We start from the raw sequence: 26,253 nt of genomic DNA, 5'->3' as shown, positions 1-26,253 counted from the left end.
CGGAAGATGACAAAAAGAAACTCGAAGTGTACTATCAGAACTTTGAAAAACACGTCCGCCCTAAATCAAACAAGATCTATTCACGATACAATTTTTCAAGCCGTGTACAAAAAGACATTGACACTTTCAAAGAATACCTCACCGACCTTAAAATATTGGTAAAAGATTGTGGATATGCGACGTCGGTGGAAATGGTCCGTGATGCCATTGTTTTTGGAACTAAAGACCACAAAGTTCGGGAAAAATTACTGAAGGGTCCGATCTCTTGTTAGAAAAGGCTATAAATTTCGCTAGAACTTATGAAATTTCAAAGGCACAACTTAAAACTATGGAAAGCGAAGATAAAACCATCAACATGTTTAACAAACAAGGATCAAGATCAAATAATTTTACATCAGGTAAAAAGTATGGCAAGCAATACACACCACAAAGGGGACCACCTCAAAATAACAAGGGGCAATCACCCAATTTCGCAAACAAATGCAAAAACTGTGGAGGTAAACATGAGCGTAGAAAATGTCCTGCATTTGGGAAACAGTGCAACAAATGCCATAAATATAACCACTTTGCGTCCGTATGTCTGTCATCAAACAAATCATCAAAGAAAATGCACACTTTAGACATATGCAGTGAATCTGATGATGATGAACTTTTTGTTGCTACAATTGATGATTCAGAATTGAATACCGATGAATGGACCGAAACAATCAACGTCAACGACGTACCAGTTAACTTTCAGCTAGACACAGGTGAAAAGTGCATTTTTGCGCCTGTCCCAAGTCAGGAGCCTCTGGCCTTTGTTAGTCTTGAATGTTTTTTCAATTTTAGTTCATTTAGATGTTTTGGAGTTTGGTGTGACGTCCATTTTCACTGAAGTAGGACACATTTTTGTTCAGGGGCCAGCTGAAGCCCGCCTCCGGGTGCGGGATTTCCTCGCTGTGTTGAAGACCCATAGGTGGCCTTGGGCTGTTTTCTGCACTTTGGTCGGGTTGTTGTCTCTTTGACACATTCCCTATTTCCATTCTCAATTTTATTCACATTGCATCAAACCAGTTTACACAAAATTGGGGAGTAATATTGAAAAAATGTGAAATAACAAAAATACCGAACTCCAAGGGAAATTCAAAACGGAAAGTCCTTTATAAAATGGCAAAATCAAAATCTCAAACACATCAAACGAATGGAAAACAACTTTCATATTCCTGACTTGGTACAGGCATTTCCTAATGTAGAAAATGGTGGATTAAACCTGGTTTTATAGCTAGCCAAACCTCTCACTTTATGACAGTCGCATAGAATTCCTTATATTGACAACAATGTGTGAGCAAAATAAACAGACATGATACGTAAAAATGTCAAAAAATTGGCGTACAGCAGTCAACATTTTAATATAATCTTAATCAATATAAAAACAAAACTAATCCAACAAAGAAAAGCAAAATAGCATGTAGACACTCTATAGACAAAGTACATAAGCAAAAATGAAAGACACGAATACAAAATTGACCATGTCTTCACAGAGACATTTTAATTTGTTCTCCAAGCTGTCTGTAATGAGCTGGATGTATTACACTTCAGATTATTATTGGAAAACTATTCATAATAATTAAGTTGGAAACAATGCCATGATATTTCTCTATTTTATACGTAAGAGCTTACTTCCATTTATATCTTTTATCAAGTCCATATAACTCTGCATCTCCCGATATGACGTCATACGCACTGTTGTCCATCGCTGAAAAATTAATGATAAAAGATCAAATTTAATATCAAATTTAAAAAGATATTGTCGTTTTCACTTTGGACATATCTAGTGGCCTTACCGTGCCTTCAATTACAAGCAAAACTCATATCCTATAGTAAGCTTTATAATGAGGTTTTGTATGATTACCAATGTACTGTTGAGAGTCAGTTCTTACCTCTCTTCAAAACTGTCGAGAAGTTTTATAGAAAGGTATTTTTATTTAAGCTTGTAATTCTTTAACATTTTGTAAATCCTTACGGCAACCTTTCGCAAAATTAACAAGATTGAATTGTCTTTTTCCGCATCTTCTCATTTTATGCAAACTTAATAAACTCTGTGTGTAAATTAAACACGAATTAATGGAGATGTGGCGTATAAGTCAATAACAAACAGCCAATAACACACTACACAAACTAACATACATTGCCTGTTAACACACTTCTTTATTTATTTCAAGAAATTATAATAACCAATATGCAGCAAAAATGCTAGTCTGATTTATCTTCATAGTATTCAATCATGTATAAATTCAAACCGTTACTTTTGTTAGAAATTTTGAAGCTATAACTTTCTCAATTTGCAAAATTATTCTCTTGACACTAAACCAACTCAAAGAACATAAAATTGTATTATACCACTGTCTCATGTCGTGACTTTTTGTCCACATATGTATCTGATTTGAATTGACTGTGGAATAAATATAATTTGATGGTGTATTTCAGTATTTGTATTTCGAGCTTTGCCAAGACAATAAAGTTCCCGTCGAGTTTATCTATCATTACTTTAAGAGGAATGCTTTTATTTTCGAACTTTATGGTCATCGTAAAATAAGTTTTAATCAGGAACTTAATTTTTTATAATCGACAAGAAAGCATCTGACGACAACAGAGATTGAATTATAACACGATAAGATCTGTGATTTGTCAAATGTTTCAGGTTGAAATCATAAAGGGATATATGACGATACAAACATTTGATTTAAGGATTTTAAGAGATAATGTTGTTACAGCTAACACGCCAAAATATCACGACTTAACATGATTATATACAAATAGTAACTAATTGAATGTCAAATGTCAAACTAAGAATTTTCAGGAAGAATCTGTCTCTACATTTGAAGCTTATGTTCTGTTCATTGCATATGTATAATACCTTATCATCAAATATAAACTGTAACTAAATATTAAAAATAACTTTTCCAATGGACAAGTGATTATTATATGTTAAAAATTACACTAATAATAATGTGCGTACCAAGCGGTATTCTGGATTAACCTTCACCAGGAACACTCAAACCCAAACATGAGAGAGCTATGTGACCAAAATGCACCCAAACATTTGATAGCTATGTGACCAAAAGGCACCCAAACATTTGAGAGCTATGTGACCAAAAGGCACCCAAACATTTGAGAGCTATGTGACCAAAAGGCTCCCAAAGGCAACCAAACATTTAAGAGCTATGTGACCAAAAGGCTCCCAAACATTTGAGAGCTATGCGACCAAAAGGCACCCAAACATTTGAGAGCAATGTGACCAAAAGGCACCCAAACATTTGAGAGCTATGTGACCAAAAGGCTCCCAAAGGCACCCAAACATTTGAGAGCTATGTGACAAAAAGGCACTCAAACATTTGGGAGCTATGTGACCAAAAGGCTCCCAAACATTTGAGAACTATATGACCAAAAGGGACCCAAACATTTGAGAGCTATGTGACCAAAAGGCTCCCAAAGGCACCCAAACATTTGAGAGCTATGTGACCAAAAGGCACCCAAACATTTGAGAGCTATGTGATCAAAAGGCTCCCAAACATTTGAGAGCTATATGACCAAAAGGCTCCCAAACATTTGAGAGCTATGTGACCAAAAGGCGAGCTATGTGACCAAAAGGCACCCAAACATTTGAGAGCTTTGTGACCAAAAGGCTCCCAAACATTTGAGAGCTATGTGACCAAAAGGCACCCAAACATTTGAGAGCTATGTGACCAAAAGGCTCCCAAACATTTGAGAGCTATGTGACCAATAGGCACCCAAACATTTGAGAGCTATGTGACCAAAATGCACCCAAAAATAGCCACATTCGTTAAATGTCAACTTTGTCCTATGGAGTTGGAACATTAGTTTCTTAATAATTTCTTAATTCATTACCGGCAATTTAAAGACGTTATAAATTATGTCAGTACAGAAGAACTGACTATTTAGCTAACATATATACTAGTAAATAAACTCATCATAGATACCAGGATTAAATTTTGTATTTACGCCAGACGCGCGTTTCGTCTACAAAAGACTCATCAGTGACGCTCGAATCCAAACAAGTTAAAAAAGCCAAATAAAGCACGAAGTTGAAGAGCATTGAGTAAAGCACACAATACATTTCTGTATGTTTTACGATGATTCAACTTTTATTTGATGTTCATACATATAAAAGTACATGTTTCAGGAATTGTCCTTCTCTTCACATATAAGCAAATACTAATGAAAGTTATAACTCCATAAAACATTACCTTTTAAAACTACATTGAGATAATGAACTCAAATATTCTTCTCCTTTGCAGGAGTATAAACATACACCATGACATTGTGTCGCGCTCAACGGTAAAACTGTTAATATATTTATGAATGGCAGAAATATCGATGTGACATTGGAAAAAAAAACAGGTATACTCTTCTTAAAATTTTCTTTGTAAAATCAAGCATTATCCAATATTTCAGTTTAGCTTTATTTTAAATATAAGTCATATTAAACTGTATTCATTTTAAATTTTCAACTAAAATTTCATTGTATATCACAATGTAAACTCAACTAGACGTAGATACAACAAAATGTTTTACCGTCTGTTTTAGGTTTGGGACAAAAGAAGTTAAGTCACTTCCATTGTCTAAGTCAGGTTTTTCGTAACAACAGATTAAAACCTTTAGTAAATTCTGTCACAGATACAAAGATTTTGGTCTGGCAGATGGAGTATTGGCTGACTTGCCGACATGACTCCTTTGATTCATCGCTCCAGTACCCATCATTATTTTGTGAGAATTTTAATTTTTTCCTTTCTGAATTTTTTATGCAAGAAGATTCATTACAGTTAAGAAAAAGATCGATTAAGAGGTGTGCAGCTAGTGCCCTCAGGAATTTCCATAATTTGACGATACATTATCTTGCCATAATTAACAAAAATGTTGTCAAGCTAGAAATTTAAAACTTAATCACGTCTGCATATTTTGAGGAACAATGATTTTGTTCATATATTTCATGATTTAAGAAAGGCCGATTATTAATATTACTGCAATAGATGAATTCAAGACCTGAATTATCAAAACCCCATTCAATTAGTTTACAACATGTGCCACAGTTTTTTGAGTTTTAAAAAACTATTTTATTTTTCGACTCCTACATCGTTCATTTGGTGAAAGTGAGAACATACGCTGTATATGTTAGACACACTCAAAGAATGTAAATATCATATAATAATTAACAACCTTTACGCTTGTTTCTTATACCGGTTTTAAGATACTACTGGACGAAATCCCATAATTGCATTATCGCTGTCCTATATTAAGAACTGAAACCAAATAAACAGTCTATCAAGGCTTTGTTCCACCCTATTAGGTGTAATACCACCAAATCATAGTACGTCACATCCAGTTGCATACGAAAATAGGTCGAAAAAAAATATTCCCTTGAATTTGACAGTTGTAGGTAATTGATCCTACATTTCATTGCAGTAAAACATTTCTGGGTCATAAACATATATCTTGGGTATTTCAAAGCACCATTATTTTTTTATTTGGGGTTTCTATGAAATATTTTGGAAACTTGAGGTTACATGGTTACTAAAGCTTGTATACAGGTTAAAAAAGGGGGAAAATTTGATTGGTTAACTTCCAGTGATGGTTATTTTCTTATATGCAATGAAATGTTATGTGAAATTTTTTCTATAGTACTGGACAGGATCAAACTTTACTCATGCCAAGTATTTCTTTATTTGAAACAAAGATAAATTCTGCACAATTTTTTGAAAAGTGCAAATTTAACAAAGACTAATAGGGGAAAATCAATGGTGGTATTACACCTAATATGGGAAGCTGTACATGCACATTTGACCTTGTGAGTACTCTCATGTGTTAAAATTTCTTGCTATTTAAGTGAAATATTACTAATAATGAAATATTCTGAGTGGATTGAGTCTCCAAAACACATTTTATGAGAAAATTTCCTTGAAATAGGACTTTACCATGAATATTAGTTGACAGAATAAGCCATACTTAGAGTTTTGGGGAGCTTTTTCTCCTTTTTTCTTATATTCTGCTATACTAGAAAATTTTTCCTAAGAAATACTTTAATAAATATATAGTTTTAAGTAAATGAAATTATTTTTAAAGCAGTAACAACAAATTATTCACCAAAAGAGAAGCTTTTTATGTCCCTCTCTGGAACGCGGCGTAAATTTAAGTTTTACGTAAGGACTTATTGAAACCTCCTTGGAGACAGTAAACTTTTATACGGATAGTTCATTCAGCTTGAATACTTCAATTTATCATTTATTATAACATTTCTATCATAAATGAGTGAAAGTTACCCCAAAATTTTTATTTATTGGCCTATAAAGTAGAAATTTTGAGGAAATGAGAGGTATAAATGGACCAAAAGAGACCTTATAAGGAAGACAAAGAGGTCCATTGGTAGTATTTATCATCCTAAAGTCATCTTTTGTATCATATCCAACTGTTTGTAGGCAGATGAGATAAATATTTGATCATTTATTGGTCCACACTATATTCTATCATGATGCGGCTTGGTTTGGATTTTTCGAAGAAATTTAGCTCGAATCGCTGCAGATGTCGCCTTACATTATACTAGATTTTTCCCAAACTATTGAACTGATTATGACAAAACTTGACAGGAATGCTTGAAATAACCAGTATAACAAAGGAAAAAAGTCACATTCAGTTTATTTAACAAAAAAGTCTTCTTTAGGTGTAATACCACCAAATCATAGTACGTCACATCCAGTTGCATACGAAAATAGGTCGAAAAAAAATATTCCCTTGAATTTGACAGTTGTAGGTAATTGATCCTACATTTCATTGCAGTAAAACATTTCTGGGTCATAAACATATATCTTGGGTATTTCAAAGCACCATTATTTTTTTATTTGGGGTTTCTATGAAATATTTTGGAAACTTGAGGTTACATGGTTACTAAAGCTTGTATACAGGTTAAAAAAGGGGGAAAATTTGATTGGTTAACTTCCAGTGATGGTTATTTTCTTATATGCAATGAAATGTTATGTGAAATTTTTTCTATAGTACTGGACAGGATCAAACTTTACTCATGCCAAGTATTTCTTTATTTGAAACAAAGATAAATTCTGCACAATTTTTTGAAAAGTGCAAATTTAACAAAGACTAATAGGGGAAAATCAATGGTGGTATTACACCTAATATGGGAAGCTGTACATGCACATTTGACCTTGTGAGTACTCTCATGTGTTAAAATTTCTTGCTATTTAAGTGAAATATTACTAATAATGAAATATTCTGAGTGGATTGAGTCTCCAAAACACATTTTATGAGAAAATTTCCTTGAAATAGGACTTTACCATGAATATTAGTTGACAGAATAAGCCATACTTAGAGTTTTGGGGAGCTTTTTCTCCTTTTTTCTTATATTCTGCTATACTAGAAAATTTTTCCTAAGAAATACTTTAATAAATATATAGTTTTAAGTAAATGAAATTATTTTTAAAGCAGTAACAACAAATTATTCACCAAAAGAGAAGCTTTTTATGTCCCTCTCTGGAACGCGGCGTAAATTTAAGTTTTACGTAAGGACTTATTGAAACCTCCTTGGAGACAGTAAACTTTTATACGGATAGTTCATTCAGCTTGAATACTTCAATTTATCATTTATTATAACATTTCTATCATAAATGAGTGAAAGTTACCCCAAAATTTTTATTTATTGGCCTATAAAGTAGAAATTTTGAGGAAATGAGAGGTATAAATGGACCAAAAGAGACCTTATAAGGAAGACAAAGAGGTCCATTGGTAGTATTTATCATCCTAAAGTCATCTTTTGTATCATATCCAACTGTTTGTAGGCAGATGAGATAAATATTTGATCATTTATTGGTCCACACTATATTCTATCATGATGCGGCTTGGTTTGGATTTTTCGAAGAAATTTAGCTCGAATCGCTGCAGATGTCGCCTTACATTATACTAGATTTTTCCCAAACTATTGAACTGATTATGACAAAACTTGACAGGAATGCTTGAAATAACCAGTATAACAAAGGAAAAAAGTCACATTCAGTTTATTTAACAAAAAAGTCTTCTTTAATATGGGAAGCTGTACATGCACATTTGACCTTGTGAGTACTCTCATGTGTTAAAATTTCTTGCTATTTAAGTGAAATATTACTAATAATGAAATATTCTGAGTGGATTGAGTCTCCAAAACACATTTTATGAGAAAATTTCCTTGAAATAGGACTTTACCATGAATATTAGTTGACAGAATAAGCCATACTTAGAGTTTTGGGGAGCTTTTTCTCCTTTTTTCTTATATTCTGCTATACTAGAAAATTTTTCCTAAGAAATACTTTAATAAATATATAGTTTTAAGTAAATGAAATTATTTTTAAAGCAGTAACAACAAATTATTCACCAAAAGAGAAGCTTTTTATGTCCCTCTCTGGAACGCGGCGTAAATTTAAGTTTTACGTAAGGACTTATTGAAACCTCCTTGGAGACAGTAAACTTTTATACGGATAGTTCATTCAGCTTGAATACTTCAATTTATCATTTATTATAACATTTCTATCATAAATGAGTGAAAGTTACCCCAAAATTTTTATTTATTGGCCTATAAAGTAGAAATTTTGAGGAAATGAGAGGTATAAATGGACCAAAAGAGACCTTATAAGGAAGACAAAGAGGTCCATTGGTAGTATTTATCATCCTAAAGTCATCTTTTGTATCATATCCAACTGTTTGTAGGCAGATGAGATAAATATTTGATCATTTATTGGTCCACACTATATTCTATCATGATGCGGCTTGGTTTGGATTTTTCGAAGAAATTTAGCTCGAATCGCTGCAGATGTCGCCTTACATTATACTAGATTTTTCCCAAACTATTGAACTGATTATGACAAAACTTGACAGGAATGCTTGAAATAACCAGTATAACAAAGGAAAAAAGTCACATTCAGTTTATTTAACAAAAAAGTCTTCTTTAGGTGTAATACCACCAAATCATAGTACGTCACATCCAGTTGCATACGAAAATAGGTCGAAAAAAAATATTCCCTTGAATTTGACAGTTGTAGGTAATTGATCCTACATTTCATTGCAGTAAAACATTTCTGGGTCATAAACATATATCTTGGGTATTTCAAAGCACCATTATTTTTTTATTTGGGGTTTCTATGAAATATTTTGGAAACTTGAGGTTACATGGTTACTAAAGCTTGTATACAGGTTAAAAAAGGGGGAAAATTTGATTGGTTAACTTCCAGTGATGGTTATTTTCTTATATGCAATGAAATGTTATGTGAAATTTTTTCTATAGTACTGGACAGGATCAAACTTTACTCATGCCAAGTATTTCTTTATTTGAAACTAAGATAAATTCTGCACAATTTTTTGAAAAGTGCAAATTTAACAAAGACTAATAGGGGAAAATCAATGGTGGTATTACACCTAATATGGGAAGCTGTACATGCACATTTGACCTTGTGAGTACTCTCATGTGTTAAAATTTCTTGCTATTTAAGTGAAATATTACTAATAATGAAATATTCTGAGTGGATTGAGTCTCCAAAACACATTTTATGAGAAAATTTCCTTGAAATAGGACTTTACCATGAATATTAGTTGACAGAATAAGCCATACTTAGAGTTTTGGGGAGCTTTTTCTCCTTTTTTCTTATATTCTGCTATACTAGAAAATGTTTCCTAAGAAATACTTTAATAAATATATAGTTTTAAGTAAATGAAATTATTTTTAAAGCAGTAACAACAAATTGTTCACCAAAAGAGAAGCTTTTTATGTCCCTCTCTGGAACGCGGCGTAAATTTAAGTTTTACGTAAGGACTTATTGAAACCTCCTTGGAGACAGTAAACTTTTATACGGATAGTTCATTCAGCTTGAATACTTCAATTTATCATTTATTATAACATTTCTATCATAAATGAGTGAAAGTTACCCCAAAATTTTTATTTATTGGCCTATAAAGTAGAAATTTTGAGGAAATGAGAGGTATAAATGGACCAAAAGAGACCTTATAAGGAAGACAAAGAGGTCCATTGGTAGTATTTATCATCCTAAAGTCATCTTTTGTATCATATCCAACTGTTTGTAGGCAGATGAGATAAATATTTGATCATTTATTGGTCCACACTATATTCTATCATGATGCGGCTTGGTTTGGATTTTTCGAAGAAATTTAGCTCGAATCGCTGCAGATGTCGCCTTACATTATACTAGATTTTTCCCAAACTATTGAACTGATTATGACAAAACTTGACAGGAATGCTTGAAATAACCAGTATAACAAAGGAAAAAAGTCACATTCAGTTTATTTAACAAAAATATGGGAAGCTGTACATGCACATTTGACCTTGTGAGTACTCTCATGTGTTAAAATTTCTTGCTATTTAAGTGAAATATTACTAATAATGAAATATTCTGAGTGGATTGAGTCTCCAAAACACATTTTATGAGAAAATTTCCTTGAAATAGGACTTTACCATGAATATTAGTTGACAGAATAAGCCATACTTAGAGTTTTGGGGAGCTTTTTCTCCTTTTTTCTTATATTCTGCTATACTAGAAAATTTTTCCTAAGAAATACTTTAATAAATATATAGTTTTAAGTAAATGAAATTATTTTTAAAGCAGTAACAACAAATTATTCACCAAAAGAGAAGCTTTTTATGTCCCTCTCTGGAACGCGGCGTAAATTTAAGTTTTACGTAAGGACTTATTGAAACCTCCTTGGAGACAGTAAACTTTTATACGGATAGTTCATTCAGCTTGAATACTTCAATTTATCATTTATTATAACATTTCTATCATAAATGAGTGAAAGTTACCCCAAAATTTTTATTTATTGGCCTATAAAGTAGAAATTTTGAGGAAATGAGAGGTATAAATGGACCAAAAGAGACCTTATAAGGAAGACAAAGAGGTCCATTGGTAGTATTTATCATCCTAAAGTCATCTTTTGTATCATATCCAACTGTTTGTAGGCAGATGAGATAAATATTTGATCATTTATTGGTCCACACTATATTCTATCATGATGCGGCTTGGTTTGGATTTTTCGAAGAAATTTAGCTCGAATCGCTGCAGATGTCGCCTTACATTATACTAGATTTTTCCCAAACTATTGAACTGATTATGACAAAACTTGACAGGAATGCTTGAAATAACCAGTATAACAAAGGAAAAAAGTCACATTCAGTTTATTTAACAAAAAAGTCTTCTTTATAACAGGAAAATAAAATGTCATCCTAATTTTCTACAGATGGCTCACGTTCTTCCCAGAAAAGAAATAAATTTGATTTCATATGAACCTTTCAAACTAGTTAGGATGAAATTCATAACATTTTGGATATGCGTACCTCGGTATGTTTTTGATAATACCGAACGATTTACTTTAACGTGTTTGTCATTGATTATCGATAACAATAGTCGATATTATATATCGAATGTTATAACATCAAATAGATCGAGAGAGAGAGAGATAACATCTACATTTTCGCCTATTTCACTTAATTCTTTGGCTCATTTAAAAAAAAAACTCTCGAGAATAAACCTTCGTAATGTATCACATTCAAGAGTAACCTACATGTACACTCAATTTTGGTAAAAAAATTGTTTTGTGAAAAAAATCTCAAACCTTGATAAAAAAGATCATATAGGCCTCTGGACTGACATATTTACCAAGGAACAAAATTTGTCGTCTCATAGACTCAAACAATAAGATTTTCTTTAATATTCAAGTCTCATGCTAAGCAAAATTTAACCCGTGTAAATACCATTCCTGTATACTAGTATTACGAATCCAGTCGTTTACACGGAAACTTTATGTTGATATTATGTATGCAGCTCGTAATTTTGTATGGATTACTTTAAAAAAATAATTATACTGTTTATGAAATGTGACCAATGTTTTGATTGCTGTAGAAGAGATTTCGAGTATATGTAACTGAGACAGCATCCAAACGGCATTTAATCAAAATACATCAAATCATTCCATGACCCCCAAATAAAAGATAGAAAATGGCACATGCGCCTTTGTCAAAAACAATGAAATGTGTTTGCCTTAACTTCAACTGTCCTGTGTGTATGAAATTATAAATATTAAACTGGACCAGATATCAAACGCATAAGAAAAACACCGGATTGAAACAGGAGAAAATGTAAACGTAACTTCCGCGCCCCTCGTTTGTATAGATATGATAAGAGTCTACGTTTTGGTATGAGAAAGCTAAAAATGAAAAAAAAAAAACCTACGTGTATAGTAGCTTGGAGCGGTACTAGAATTTCTGTGAAAATTTAATTGAATTCCATAAATGGTGTTTGAGTAAGTAGGAATACAAGCTTCATTTTATAAATATTGCAAAGTCCATTTATTTTGTATAGGAGCCCTCTCCTCACACACAAAAACATTGAATTAAGATTAGATGTAAAGTGACAGTATGATAGTTAATTTCAGTGCAAAAAATCACTACAATATAGCACGAAGATAAGACACAGTTACGGATACAAGAAGCCTAACCACTGTCACAAGTTCGCCTAAGATGATTCAGATAAAAAAAAAAAAAAATAGGTGAACAATTTTTGGATATTCATTCAAACCCAACTATTGGTTAAGGAGCAATTTCGAATACAATATTCCTATCATCAACTGTGGATATTGCTTTGTCCATTATTTTGCTATTCTCTTCACGAGGCATCGGATTTAACGTCCCCATTCTGACCGGATGTGGCTGCGTACTTGTACATTCCGCACAGCCAAATGGACGTCCCACTTTGGCAAGGGTTTTACTGCCGGTCGGAAGAAGACCTGTAGTGACCATATATCTATTCACAAGTCACTCATTTCAATAGCTCTTTTTATCAAGGGAAATAAATGTTTTATTCCATGACTTCTCCATTTTTTTTAATGAAATTGGAATATCGAAAAATAACAAAAAAACACATCCTTCCATTTTTTTTATATAGTACAATAAGGAAAACAAATTCAGTAATAAAATTAAGTAGTTCGGATATAAATCCACGACCTGACATATTTCCGTGAAGTGAAAAATGTCCCCAGACGTTCACATCGTGAGCTAACACGTTAAGATGTAATGAAACTAAGCAGTTTGATCTTCTACAAAGAAGGATATACTGATACCACATAACCGTATTTTTGTCCTGTATATACATGTAATATTTGCCACTGGATGTTAAGTAACCACAAATCGATTAATCTTATAAAATTTCATCTTGCTTGCAATTTAAGATAGTATTTCTATATACTATTTTTGCCACCAGTTTAATAGCAAGGACGAAGTTTTGGTAGGATATAGCTGAGATCTGATGACATATGTTTAAAATTGCAAAGATTATCGAAGAAAACAAAGGTTGTTTTGTTTTTGTTTGTGTTTCATTACGAAAGGAAAGAGTTAAAACGGTTCTGCTTCAGGGATACCTTGTCTCAGCTTAAAGAGTATTAAATCTTTTTGATATATGTCATACACTAATTTAGAGGGGGTCTAGACTCCTGTACCTGGATATGATCTTGATACACCAGTCAGTACTGTGATTAATACAAATAATAATATTACTTTTCCTGTTCTTCTAAACATCTGAAATATATAAAACAAAATATTTTAAAAAACATTTACAAATCTAAAATGAGAATGTCTGGTAGTTATTGGATTTTGTGAAACAAATTTGATTTTCATGATGTCATTATATGCTATAAAAAGTTTGACACTGATTTAATATTCCTCGACCGGAAGATATTATATAAATAACACATAGCTGAGAGGGTGATAGAGCAGATTGTTACCCCGAAAAACATTGTCAACTGAGGCGAAGCCAAGGTTGACAATGTCTTTTCGAGGGGTAACAATCTGCTCTATCACCCTCTCAGATATGTGTTACTTTATTTATTATACTGAATGTTCTGTTATTACTGTCTATAACATTTCAAATTCAAAGTATATCTTTATTGTTGAGTTGCTGTCTCACTGACATTTACCAACATCTGAATTTTTTTTTATATATACACATATAGATGACAGAACCTCACATTCCTCAGGAAGATAACTCAAAACGGTGGTTTCAATCTGCGGAATTAGGAAAAAGTACAAAGACATTGAAACAGTTGCTGTAACCCGTTATCCTCAGGTATGCGAGCTTTCAAAATTGAATTCCTTGAAGGATAGAAAATAAAAACAAATTTAATTTGATTTTCAAATTCTACCATTGATGATGTAAGACGGATATACATTTCCCATAGTCTTAAAATTTACATTGTCTTCGAAATGACGAAAGCTAAACGTTGAAAGATACTAATACATAAAAAAAATGTTTGATTGAGCAGATGAAGTAGGTTTTTTTCCTTATACATTGGTCAAAACCTAGGCATTTTAATACGAAAGTATCGTATCAAACTGTTTTATCATTGTGTGTGTTTTTAAAGTTTTCCCATTTTGCTAGCAAAACGAAGCATCCTACAAGAACAAATGTTGTATCATTTTCTAACAGTGTTTTAAATTTTGTAAAGAGAATTTGATGCGGTCAAACTATTGAAGATTTAGTTGGAACACCTACAATATCAAAAACGAGCTATTTCAGCTTTAGATCCTATTTGTTTATGATATGTATGGAACAAATAAAACAATGCAAAAGTAGAGACTTTGGAAATGTGGTTTCAATTGAATAGTTCTACTTTTCTACGGGTGGAATATGTACTTTTTTTTATTTTCTTTGTAATTGAATACACATCCAAATGATATTGAAATTTCAATTGATACAAACAAAAATCGAACACCGTCGTTATCTGAATTACATTTCAGTAAGATATTTCAGAGTTGGAAAGTATGAAAAACTGAATAAATACAAACGGGGAATAAAAAAGAGGTCTCAGCCGTATAATATTAATCTAACTTATCTAGAGAGATTAAGTTTCAGAAGTGCCTGAATTCATGCCGGTTTATTCTGGGGTTCGTGTTACTCAATTCTAGATTATTGTGTAGTGTTTTGTAGACCTGAATGTTCGTCCTTTTTATTTTGGCCATGTTGTCTTTTCTTCGACTTTGTGGTTTTTAATTGACCCCTTGGTAACTTCACATTTTTCTTCATCAACTTAGAATTGATCAAAACATATGCATGTATTTAAATAGTCGATAGTGACTTACTAAAAATGAATAAAAAGAGGTGTTATATATGCAAATGAGAAAGCAACCCAAAAAAAAAATTTAAACGTTCATCTTTTTCTTCAACAAAGGACAAATAGCTATATATTAATATACCCTGTCTAGCAGGTTGAGAATAAATTTAGCAGAAACTGTAAAAACATCTCCTTCCAGACCAAATTTTCTAAATAATAAATATAGTAAAATATGACTGGAGATAACCACTAGACGTGGTTCCTAACTTGGGAGTGGCACATAAACGTGTGGCGGGGTTGAATGAAAATTTTTTTGTACTCAACCCCCTCTTTTTTAATCTCGATCACAAAAATAGCCAAAGATACATTAATAGGACAGCAAATAAGGTCAGACAGAAAACACTCAATTCTATAATACCTTTCTATATATAAAAAAATACTTTGATTAATGTAAAACAAGTCAGAATAATATCGTATCTTAATTTTCGCCTGTCGGAAACTTAAATGCGTGTCTTATTATACAAATTGATATGTTATTACTACAGTTAGAACAGTGTCTATTGTCTTTTATTACCTAAATATAGCAACAAAGGTATATTTTTGTACAATGTCAATTTCGTGTCAATCATTTTTTGTCAAAATCTGGAGCTCATTTTTGGACGGATTTGTGTTAACGTTTTAATAGCTATATTGTATTGCTGTTATATAAAATTATTGTCAGATCAATATTAAACACTTATTGACTTGTTATAAGGGCAAAAGCAAAAACAAGAAGATGTGATATGATTGCCAAGGAGACAACTCTCCACCAGATACCAAATGACGCAGAAGTTAGCTACTATAGGTCACCATATGGCCTTCAACAATGAGCTAAACCCATACCGCATAACAAGCTATAAAAGGCCACGAAATGACGAATGTAAAACAATACAATCTAAGATACAACAACTGTTCCTCAAGTCGAAGGTACAACTAATGGTAACTTGCTATTATTCAGTCATTAAATGTCCCAATATACCGAACAACACAACTTTCTACTTAGCTATTTATTAAATCAGTGTTTTATCTTATCATGCGGTAAAGTCCAAGTAACGCGAATAGTCAATGAACATGAATGGAGTCATTTTCATCTGATAAAAAAGAGTTAAGAAATGTTCGGTAAATATGATTGCAAAACTATTTACTTGGTTAATAGTCTATGAAGCTATTGACTGGCAAATAGTACGTGGAAGCATTATGGACTGAACAAGCACAAATATTTCATTTTTTTTTATAGAAAAATAACCGTATTGAGGTTTATATAAAAGTAATTTAATTTTGGATATGACACGTCTTCTGATTGGCTGAAATTTTTTTGTCTATCAGGTAATAGACATAAATTTGTCATGTGACCGTGACGTCATCAACGTTTTTTTCATGATTCACTCCTTAAACAAGGAATTAAGAATTAAATCATAAGGAATGACTGTAATATTTTTTCTGTCTATTCGAAATAACCTTAAAAATGTGGTGCACACATTTAAAAAACCCGCTACGCCGGTTATTCAGTGTGCACCACATTGTTGATGTTATTTCTTCATAGACAGACAAAATATTACAGTCATTCCTTAAATAGAAAATATTATACTTATTTTATTTCGTTCAAAAATTTTGGATTATCGCCCTCTCTAGTTTCTAAGACTGATACAAATAGTTGATAAAATATCAATCTAATATTTTATATTTACAAATGTACGAATGTAAAGTCGCTATTCTTATTGTTATAAACCCGTTTAAATAAATTTCATCAAAATTGTCTGTGATAACTGCAATTGCCAGTTGAAAGAAGTTTCTGTTTTGATTAAATGAAATTAAGTTCCCGCACAGACTATAAATTTAGATTAATTAAAACAAAGTAAAAGTGACTACGCTTTATCTTATCGGACACTTAATCTAAGACAAAGTTGAAGGAACAATTCCTTTTCATTTGTATTTATTGTTCTTGAAAATTAATCTTCGAATACTGTATAAAATGTAGTATTCATTTTTAAAGTTCCTAAGGGTCTAAAGTTGTAACAGAACTATTGGTTAGAAGTTTATTTCGTAAATGTTTCGGACCAGAGACATATTCAACATATAGATATATGTCTCTGTTCGGACTATATCTTCACTAAACAGAATATAAAGTGGAGCTGAACATTAAAACAATGTACCCACCAAATGCCAATAAGATACATACATTTTATGCAAACGTCGCTGACACCTTCCCTCATTCGTTCAAAGCAGTTTTAAACAAAGAGTAAACATTATAGAAGTTGAAACGAATATGATTGAATGAAGATGATTAAATATGATGTTCAGTAGTTGTCGTTTGTTGATATGGTTCACAAGTGTTTCTCGTTTCTCGTTTTTTAAATAGATTAGACCGTTGGTTTTCCCGTTTGAATGGTTAGAATACACTAGTAATTTTTGGGGCTTACTTTTATAAATTTTGACTTGGATGGAAGGTTGTCTCATTGGCACTCATACCACACCTTCTTATATCTATGTTGGAAATAAGTCAACAAGGTATGAACCCAACGAGACACAAAATATACATGTATCTAAGAGCTATAATACGTTTTTCAACAATTGTAAATATACAATGTTACATGCTTTGAATTTCCTAATGTTAAAAAGTTGGTAATAAAAACACCTTTCTCCTAATCAACATTATGATATAAGAAATGACAACCATTTGGCTTAAACAGAGCCATTGGCTCGTTTCGAGGTTCAACTAATTTTTTGAGCTCCCATCCCCCTTCTATTCAATTTCAACCGTTAGAGTAACTGTTGATGGTATTTTGGATTAGGGAATACATTCTGTATTGCATAAGGCACCTACTTACCCATCAGATAATTGTTGTACGAGTTATTTGCCGTGCAGAGATCGTTGCACGCACCCTACGCGGCGCATTGGATTTAACTTCGCCCCTCTGACCGTCCATGATTACGTATTTATGCATCCCGCATAGGCAACCATAATTCTGCCATTAGAAAAGGTTTTACTGCCGGGCAGGAAAAGTCCAGAGATGAACATATGTTTCTATACCCAAGCCAACCCTTTGGGTTCGATCAGTTGAATAATTGAGGATACAGATGAGATTTTTTTTTAAAATATGATCAGTAAAAAACACTTTTAACTCAATGACACCGGTATAATAGACAACACAAAAAAATACAAGGTAAACCCATATCAAAGAATTTCTGCAGTTACTAAAATAAGCTTAAAGTACTTAACCTGCTGATATAGTATGTGTGCCATCCCACATTATCGTATCGTCGGCACATTAGATCGAATTTTATTCTGCAACATCACGAACAGTACAACAAGATATATCTTGTGCAATGCAATTAGTACTTTTGTTAATAAAGGGTTCGTGTTGTTCTTGTTGTAGTTTTACGTGTTGTTCTGTGTGCTTTTTAAAGGCAATGTCTATGTTGTGTATCCTTTGTCATGAAAAACGTGTTTCATTTCAATTTGAAAATTTACATTCAGTCAAGTTTCGGGACTAGAAAATTTACACAACCGATGATTTACGATTTTGATGAAGTCTTAGGGTTAGAAAGGAGTCAATTGCCAATCCGCTAATCCGTGATGCCTAATCTCAAGGTATTTTATAGTAGTAGCACGATAGGTGTCACATGTGTAGCAGGATCTGCTAACCCTTCCGGAGTACCTGAAATCAGACCCCCAGTATTTGGTGGGGTTCCTGTTACTCAGTCTTTAGTTTTTCTATGTTGTGCTTAGTAACATTTGTTTGTCTTTAATTTGGTCGTATTTTTCCATAGCGATGTCAATTATTTTCGACTTATGAGCTTGAATATTTAAATTTAGAGAAAAAAAGCAAATTCGAATTAACTTTTGTTTCATACAAATCATAACCAAAGTGATACTTATCCTTAAAATACCAGACGCAATGGTTTTACAACGACAGTATGAGTATAACTTTATCAACCAGCCAGTAAAGCCAGAAAGAAAGGTTTGAAGACCAATTCTCAGTCTTGATTATCTTCATTCTTAATAATATTACTATAAAAATTTGGGTATGAATTTTTACTTTTTTATTATTTTTTGCAAAGTGGACTTATACTTCCATTATATATCTCTGTGTTTGTTGTAAAAATTTAAGGTTTTAAACACAACAGTCAAGATTTCGAAGTATATATGCCTTTAAATGCTATTGTTTGACTATTTAGTTAAACCGATCCACGTGAAACCGCTGTGTTATTATAAATTTACTAACACTAAAAACGTATTAATTGGTTAAAATATTATAGAAAGTCCTGTAACATTTAATAAAAAAAAAGATACAGAGAGATACCCAAGGAGTATTTTCTTCGAAAGTTTTACAAACGCCATTACAATTTGGTTATGGAATATCTGTGTCATAGATGGTCAAGAATGTGCCCCTTAAGTCACAATCAGTCATTCCCTCGCTTATCACAACATTGATAGCTATTTATCCCCGAATTAGAGAGAGAGAAAGAAACGTCCAATGGCAAATATTTCATGCATGTTTAGGACGAGAACAACTTAATAATAAATACAAAAGGCAGGTCACGTAATTGAGGTCTTCCGGGATGAATGTCGGGGTCATTTGGACTGCCACTGGAAAATGAGGGCATATTAGACAGGGACAGAAATTTCGCCTAGCAACATATCCTTCAAAAAGTTGTTGCAAGTGATCTTACCGTGCAAAGAGCGTGGCACTCTCTTTACATGAGGTATCGAATTAAACGTAATCATTCTGACCGGACATGGATGAGTACTTGTACATCCCACACCGCCAAACGGCGCCCACTTTGGCAAGGCTTTTACTGCCGGTCGATAGAAGACCTAAGTGACCATATTTCTATTCCCCAGTCACCCTTTGCGGGTGGGAGCTTTAGATTTTGAAAGCTTATAACTAATTCAATATATTCATAAACACTTTTATAAACTGAAAATAAATCAGCTTTATCTTTTACTGAACTAAACTGCAAAACGTATTAACTATTTTCATAAAAAAAGTTTAATATATTATTTAATTGTTGGTACTGTATAAAATAGCATTTATGCATGTAGTATTAATAATAACACCGCCTCTTGAAAATAAGCACCACATTTCTGCAATGAGAATATTTTTTAATATAAATTGTATTTCATATAAGGTAATATAATGATTACAACTTACCGTAAGAAAGTATTGCCGTTTTACTCCCGTTGAATTGACTGATACTAGCTTTACGTTGTTCTTTATATGACGCTGCTGTAGAATTGATTTTTATTTCCCATTGACAAGCCATTCAAATTCCACTAATTATTGACGCTTGCTGCAAACAAACTGTATATGCTGTAAATGGGTAAATACTTTTTTTTAAATTGTATTTCAACTAGGAAACGTTGCAGTGTTGCAGAGGATAGGGAAAAAACAAACAAATGAAAATCACATGAATTTTTGTAATCAGACTAGGAAATACAATAAATAAATTGGATAGGGTAAGTAGACGGGTTAGTGCTTTAAAACGAAAATGCTATCCTTCTTCAGTTGCAAGGGTTCTTACCGTGCAAAGAGCGTGGCACTCTCTTTACACGAGGTATCGAATTAAACGAAATCATTCTGACCGGACGTGGCTGCGTACTTGTACATAGCATTATCATGTCTTGTTTTGTTTTGCTTGTTTGTTGCTAGGTAATGTCTCATTGATGTAAACACCATTTTTCGTTTATTCATAAACATGTAGTTGTGTTAATACGAGGACAAATATTGAAGAGAAAAATATCCAGTAGTTTACAATGCATGGACCCAATAACATAGTATGAAAACCTTAAAACATTCGGTTACAAAAGCAATAAACATGTTTTTTAATACATTTTTAAAAATTGAAAATTTGGTTGAAAATTATTATCTCTAGATTTTTCATGCATTTAACATGCACACCTTTTTTCTGTCAAAGTCTATGAAAAAATAACAAGTATTTTATAAGATTTTAAAAATGGCTTTTTTTTTTGTAACTATATGTAAAAAAATTATTAAAAAAGGAAAAGTAGGGGTTAGCGGGCAAAATCTTATTTGCACTTCATGGATAAAACTAGAGGATTCCGAATATCTGACAAAAAGTCAAAATAATCAAATTTTAAAGTAAATTTGGATTTTATTAGATAAATACTTACCATCATAAATTCTGAGCATCATTAGGTCAGATGGAATATCCCCGACTAAAAATAAACGTACTATCACTGGTCCGGACATATACCCCTGTGTACCCATATTTTCCCATTAAATTTCCTTAAGACAGAAACGTAAGGAAAGGGGATGAAGGGGAGGCGGGTGGGACCTATAATTTATGATGGTAAGTATTTATCTAATAAAATCCAAATTTACTTTAAAATTTTATTATTTTAAAGCTATAAATACGTTACCATCATAGTAACAGAGTCTAACGTAAAGCTGAATCCCCTGTAACAGAAGAAACAGGAGGAAAGTTCAATCTTTGTGCTGAAACTATAGGTCAAAGAGAGTATTACCTCTCGGCAAAAGTAGCCATAGATTGGAGGTAATGAGAGATAAAAGAGTTCTTATTTCTCAAGAAACCTGCAGACAGTACCTCTTCTAAAGATGCACTGTTAAACAGGGCCCAGGATGTAGAGATACCCCTTACATCATGAGCTTTAACATTAACACTATCCAAAAGTTCTGCCTTAGAAGAACCATAAGCTAAAGATATGCATTTGCATATCCAAGTAGAAATAGTTTTAACAGAAAGATCTGAGATTCCTTTTTTAATAGGAATAGAGTCTTGAGTTAGAAACAGAACGTAAACTCTTCGTTCTATCCAGATAGATAGAAAGGATTCTTACTGGACACAAAAGAACAGAAATAGAATCGCTAGGGAGTGCAGGAATCACGACTGGTACTGCACCCTTATCTGGAATCTGATTTTGTGCCAAAAAAGCAGGATCAGTTAAAAGAGTAACAGAAGATTTATCCCTGTTAAATCGAAAGTAAGCATCAGAAACAGAAAAGGCATGGATTTCACTCCTTCTCCGTCCAGAAGCCAAAGCTAAAAGAAAACAGCATTTATAGGAAAGAAACCTTAAATCTATTTTTTTCTGCTGGTTCAAAAGGAGAAAGTTTTAAAAAAGATAAAACTAGTCCAAGGTCCCACTTAGGAACTAAAGTTTTTTGTCTTGGTCTTTCAAGACTAAAACTACAAACCAAAAGAGCAATATGCTCATTGTTTCCAAATCTGGACCACCAGAAATATGAATAGTTCTTGAAATAGCTGATCTATATCCCTTAATAGTAGAGGGACATAATCCTTTGGATTCAAAAGGAAAAACTAAAAAGTCTGCTAATTGTTGTACAGTGACTTGGAAAGGATCGATTTCCCGCTCACTACACCAATCTGAGAAGATTGACCATTTTGCATCATAGACAAGGCTAGTGAAGTCTCTGACAGACTTTGTGAGATGCTTAGTTGCTCCTTCAGAAAAACCTCTCTTTCTGATGCTAACCCTGAGAGAAGCCAGGCGTGTAGATGAAGTTTTTCTGGATTTTGATAAAGAACCTTGTCCTTGATTTGAGACAGAAGGTCTGGTCTCAGAGGAAGAACTAGAGGACAAGCACATGATAGGCGCAGAAGGTCTGGACACCAAGACTGTTTGGGCCATGCTGGAGCAATAACTATGATCTTGCAATTCTCCCCTGCTATTTTCTGAAGTACTGGGGAGAGAAACCTGAAAGGAGGGAAGGCGTACCCGAAAATTCCTTTCCAAGATAGGCTCATTGCGTCTACCGCAAAAAAATTTGGATCTGGAACCGAAGACACACATATGGGAAGTTTGTGATTGAGACTGGTCGCAAACAGATCTATCTGAGGTGACCACCAATGAAGAGTCACAGCTTTGAAAACTACTTGAAGTAGTTCCCACTCCGTGTTTACTGAAGCAAGGGATCTGGATAGAGTGTCGGTTAGAATATTGAGTTGACCCGCAATATGTCTCACCACTAGATGAACCTGGAGTTGAAAACACAGAAGGATAATGTCTCTGGCTATCTGATAAAGAGAAGGCGAGTGAGTTCCTCCCTGATTCTTGAGATAAGCTACAACTGTTGTGTTGTCCGTGGCCAGAATGACAGACTGATTCTTTAGAGACTGTTGGAAATGATTCAGTGCAAACAGAACTGCTTTCATTTCCAATACATTGATATGCTCTTCCAAAAGATCTGGATTCCAGACTCCCGAGATTGTAAACCCCTCCAGATATGCTCCCCACCCGAGGGTGGAGGCATCTGTGAATAAAGTTAGATTGGGAACTTGAGGGGACAGAGATGGCCCCTCATTATATTTTCCCGTACTAACCACCAATGAAGATGTGAAAATAGAGGCTGAGTGATTGGAATCAATGCTTCCCATTCTTGTGAAGCTGGAATCCTAAACTTCTGCAGATAAAACTGAAGCGGACGAATGTGAAGGCGTCCCAATGGAGTTACATCTGCCAGAGAATTCAATAGACCCAGAAGTTGCAAGAATTGACGTGCTGTGACTGATTGAACAGTCAGAAATAAATGTATTTTCTGACATAGTTCTGTAAATTTTTCCTCTGGGGGGAGAACTAGGCCTAGATTGGTTAGGAAATGTTCTCCCAGGAAAACAAAGTCTTGAGAAGGAACTATCTCTGATTTTTTCCGGGAATTTAGGAAGCCTAAGAACAGAAAGCAATTGATGACCAAATCTGTCTGAACCCTCAATTTGATTGGGCAAAATTCCTTGAGAAGGGAAACGTCCAGGTAGGAATGAATCTGAATAGACAGGGAATGTAGGTGAGCTATAGCTGCCTGCATGATTTTGGTAAAAGCCAAAGGGGCTGTAGATAGGCCAAAACGGAGAGCCTTGAACTGGAAAACTTTGTTGTTCCAAACGAAGCGAAGGTATTTCCTGTAAGTATGGGAAATGGGAATGTGGAAGTAAGCGTCTGAAAGATCCAGAGAGGTAGTCCATATTCCTGGAAGGATTGAAGCCCTGATTGATCTGTTGGTTTCCATTTTGAAATGGGGAACAATAAGAAAGTTGTTAAGAATAGATAGGTCTATGACCGGCCTCATTCTTCCCGTCTTCTTTGGAACCAGAAAAAGACGGGAATAAAATCCCGGAGACAGAGTTAAGAGCGACACCTCCACTATTGCAGATTTCTGTAACATAGTTTCTACTTCTACTGATAGAAGTTGATACTTGACTGGGTCTTGAGTATGAGACTAACTTATCGGAACTGCAGACAGAGGAGATGGGTTCTTGAACTGAAGTGTTAATCCCCCTGGAATTATTGACAGCACATAACAGTGTGAGGTAATTTTCTTCCACTGATTTAGGAAAAAACCTAACCTCCCCCTACTGGTATTGATTAGTGAGGAACTTGTAGTAGATTTTCCCCTGGGGAAGCTGTCAATAACGTACGAGGGGGCAAGAACCTAGGTACTAATCCCAGATTTCGTGGGGGCCCTTAAAACCACCAGAAGACTTACCTGAACTTTTACTGGAGTTATGGGATTTGTTCTGAGGTTTGCCGTAGTTATTCTTCCTTATCTTAGCAGAAGAAGGAGGACCACCTGAAGCAGAAGTACTAGTAGAACTAGATGTAGCATTAACCGACCTATTGCCATTGTTAACTTGTACATTAACTTTGACGGGAGGATGGTTTTTGCTGAGTTCCTCTTGAACCCGCTGTAAGGGTAAACCAAACATCTTGTCAGAAAGTGGAGATTTCAGTAAAGAATCTTTTAAAGACTTAGCAACAGAAGGTTTTTTTCAAGAAATTCTGGTCTTTTAGATAGGGTGCAATTAGCAATAGAACCCATTAAAAGCAAGTGAGATGAACTTAGAGCTTTATCCAGTTGAAGTAAGAAAGATCGTAACTCTGCTGGAACAACCGAATCTTCGCTGTTAAGCAAATGTCCGGTTGCAGCTAGAAAATGTTCGGCTGTGCCAAGAACTTGAGAAGCACTACGAAGGAGATTCTCAGTCTTTGCCCAAACAGTTTGAGTGAGACGAAGACCATCTACTGGCTTTGTTCCCAATAAAGATGAAAAAGATTTGTCACAAATGGGAACAAGTCTACCCAGCGAAGAATCAAAGATATCAAAATCTTTGTGCTTGAAGTGATCAGAAAAGGAAGACATACCAAATCCAGAGATATTGTTATAACAACCTTTTCACTAGCCGAATTAGAAATACCTTCATTGATAATTTGTAAAGCAAATGCCATATGGCCAGATTCAGGAAAAGAATTGTGAGAAGTCACAGTATCCTGTGAAATACCACAGGAAGCTTTCAAAAGTTGAAGAAGGTCTCTTCGATTTGGAAGGAGAGGCAAAAGGGATATGTGCTTCATCCCTCATCAGGGTATGTACACGTTATCCCTAAGATCCTTCAAGGATGAAGTCGGATCCTCAGTCTCCTTGGTGGAAGGTTGGTGAGCTGACTAAGAAGTAGGCTCAGAGGCCGTCTTCGATACCTTGGGAGAAGAAGAACTATCAACATCCTCATCAGTGAGGAAAGCCCTTTCTTGACTCCCAGGGGAAACAGAGAGCTCGTCAACCTCCCTCTCATCATATTCCACAGACTTAGCTTGAGAAGGTTGATGAGAAGAAACTCTATTCTCCAGTAGAGACATACGACTGGATATAGTACTAAACTTAGCATTGAAAGACTCATCAAAGTCCAAAAGTAACTTCTGAAAACCATCTTAGGATGGTGCAGACTCAGAACCCTGATTACCATGAGAAGAGCTAGAAGACTGAGTTCGAGAATCCGGTACAGGGTTAGATGGAACTACTACAGGAGTCAAAGATACAGCTACTGGTGGAGCAGTAGCTACCCCAGAAGCGGGACCATAGATATTGTCCCTATAAGGCCAAAAACCAGAGACCATGAGGGTAAAGGTTGGGTGCCCGAGTTGGGAAGCATAAACCCACAATATGATATTGGGGGTCTAGAACCTGGCAAATTCAAGCCCATAGTTGTATCTGGGACAGAACAAAAAGTACCCGATGAATTAACAGGCCTATATAAGGTATGAGTCACCGAAGTTGACGTAGGGACTCCCCCCTC

General features: G+C 34.0%; 1 protein-coding gene across 3 annotated transcripts in view; it reads right to left on the bottom strand.

Annotated features, from left to right (window-relative positions):
* The window catches only part of LOC127704631 (MAM and LDL-receptor class A domain-containing protein 2-like), a 163,859-nt gene that overhangs the window by 5,452 nt on the left and 132,154 nt on the right, over positions 1 to 26,253 (bottom strand). The gene's annotated exons all lie outside the window — the stretch shown is intronic.

The sequence above is a fragment of the Mytilus californianus genome, unplaced genomic scaffold (genome assembly GCF_021869535.1).
Source record: "Mytilus californianus isolate M0D057914Y unplaced genomic scaffold, xbMytCali1.0.p SCAF_6, whole genome shotgun sequence".
In the NCBI taxonomy this organism is placed as follows: domain Eukaryota; kingdom Metazoa; phylum Mollusca; class Bivalvia; order Mytilida; family Mytilidae; genus Mytilus; species Mytilus californianus.
The sequence above is the reverse complement of the archived record's forward strand: the minus strand, read 5'-3'. Positions and strand labels throughout refer to the sequence as shown.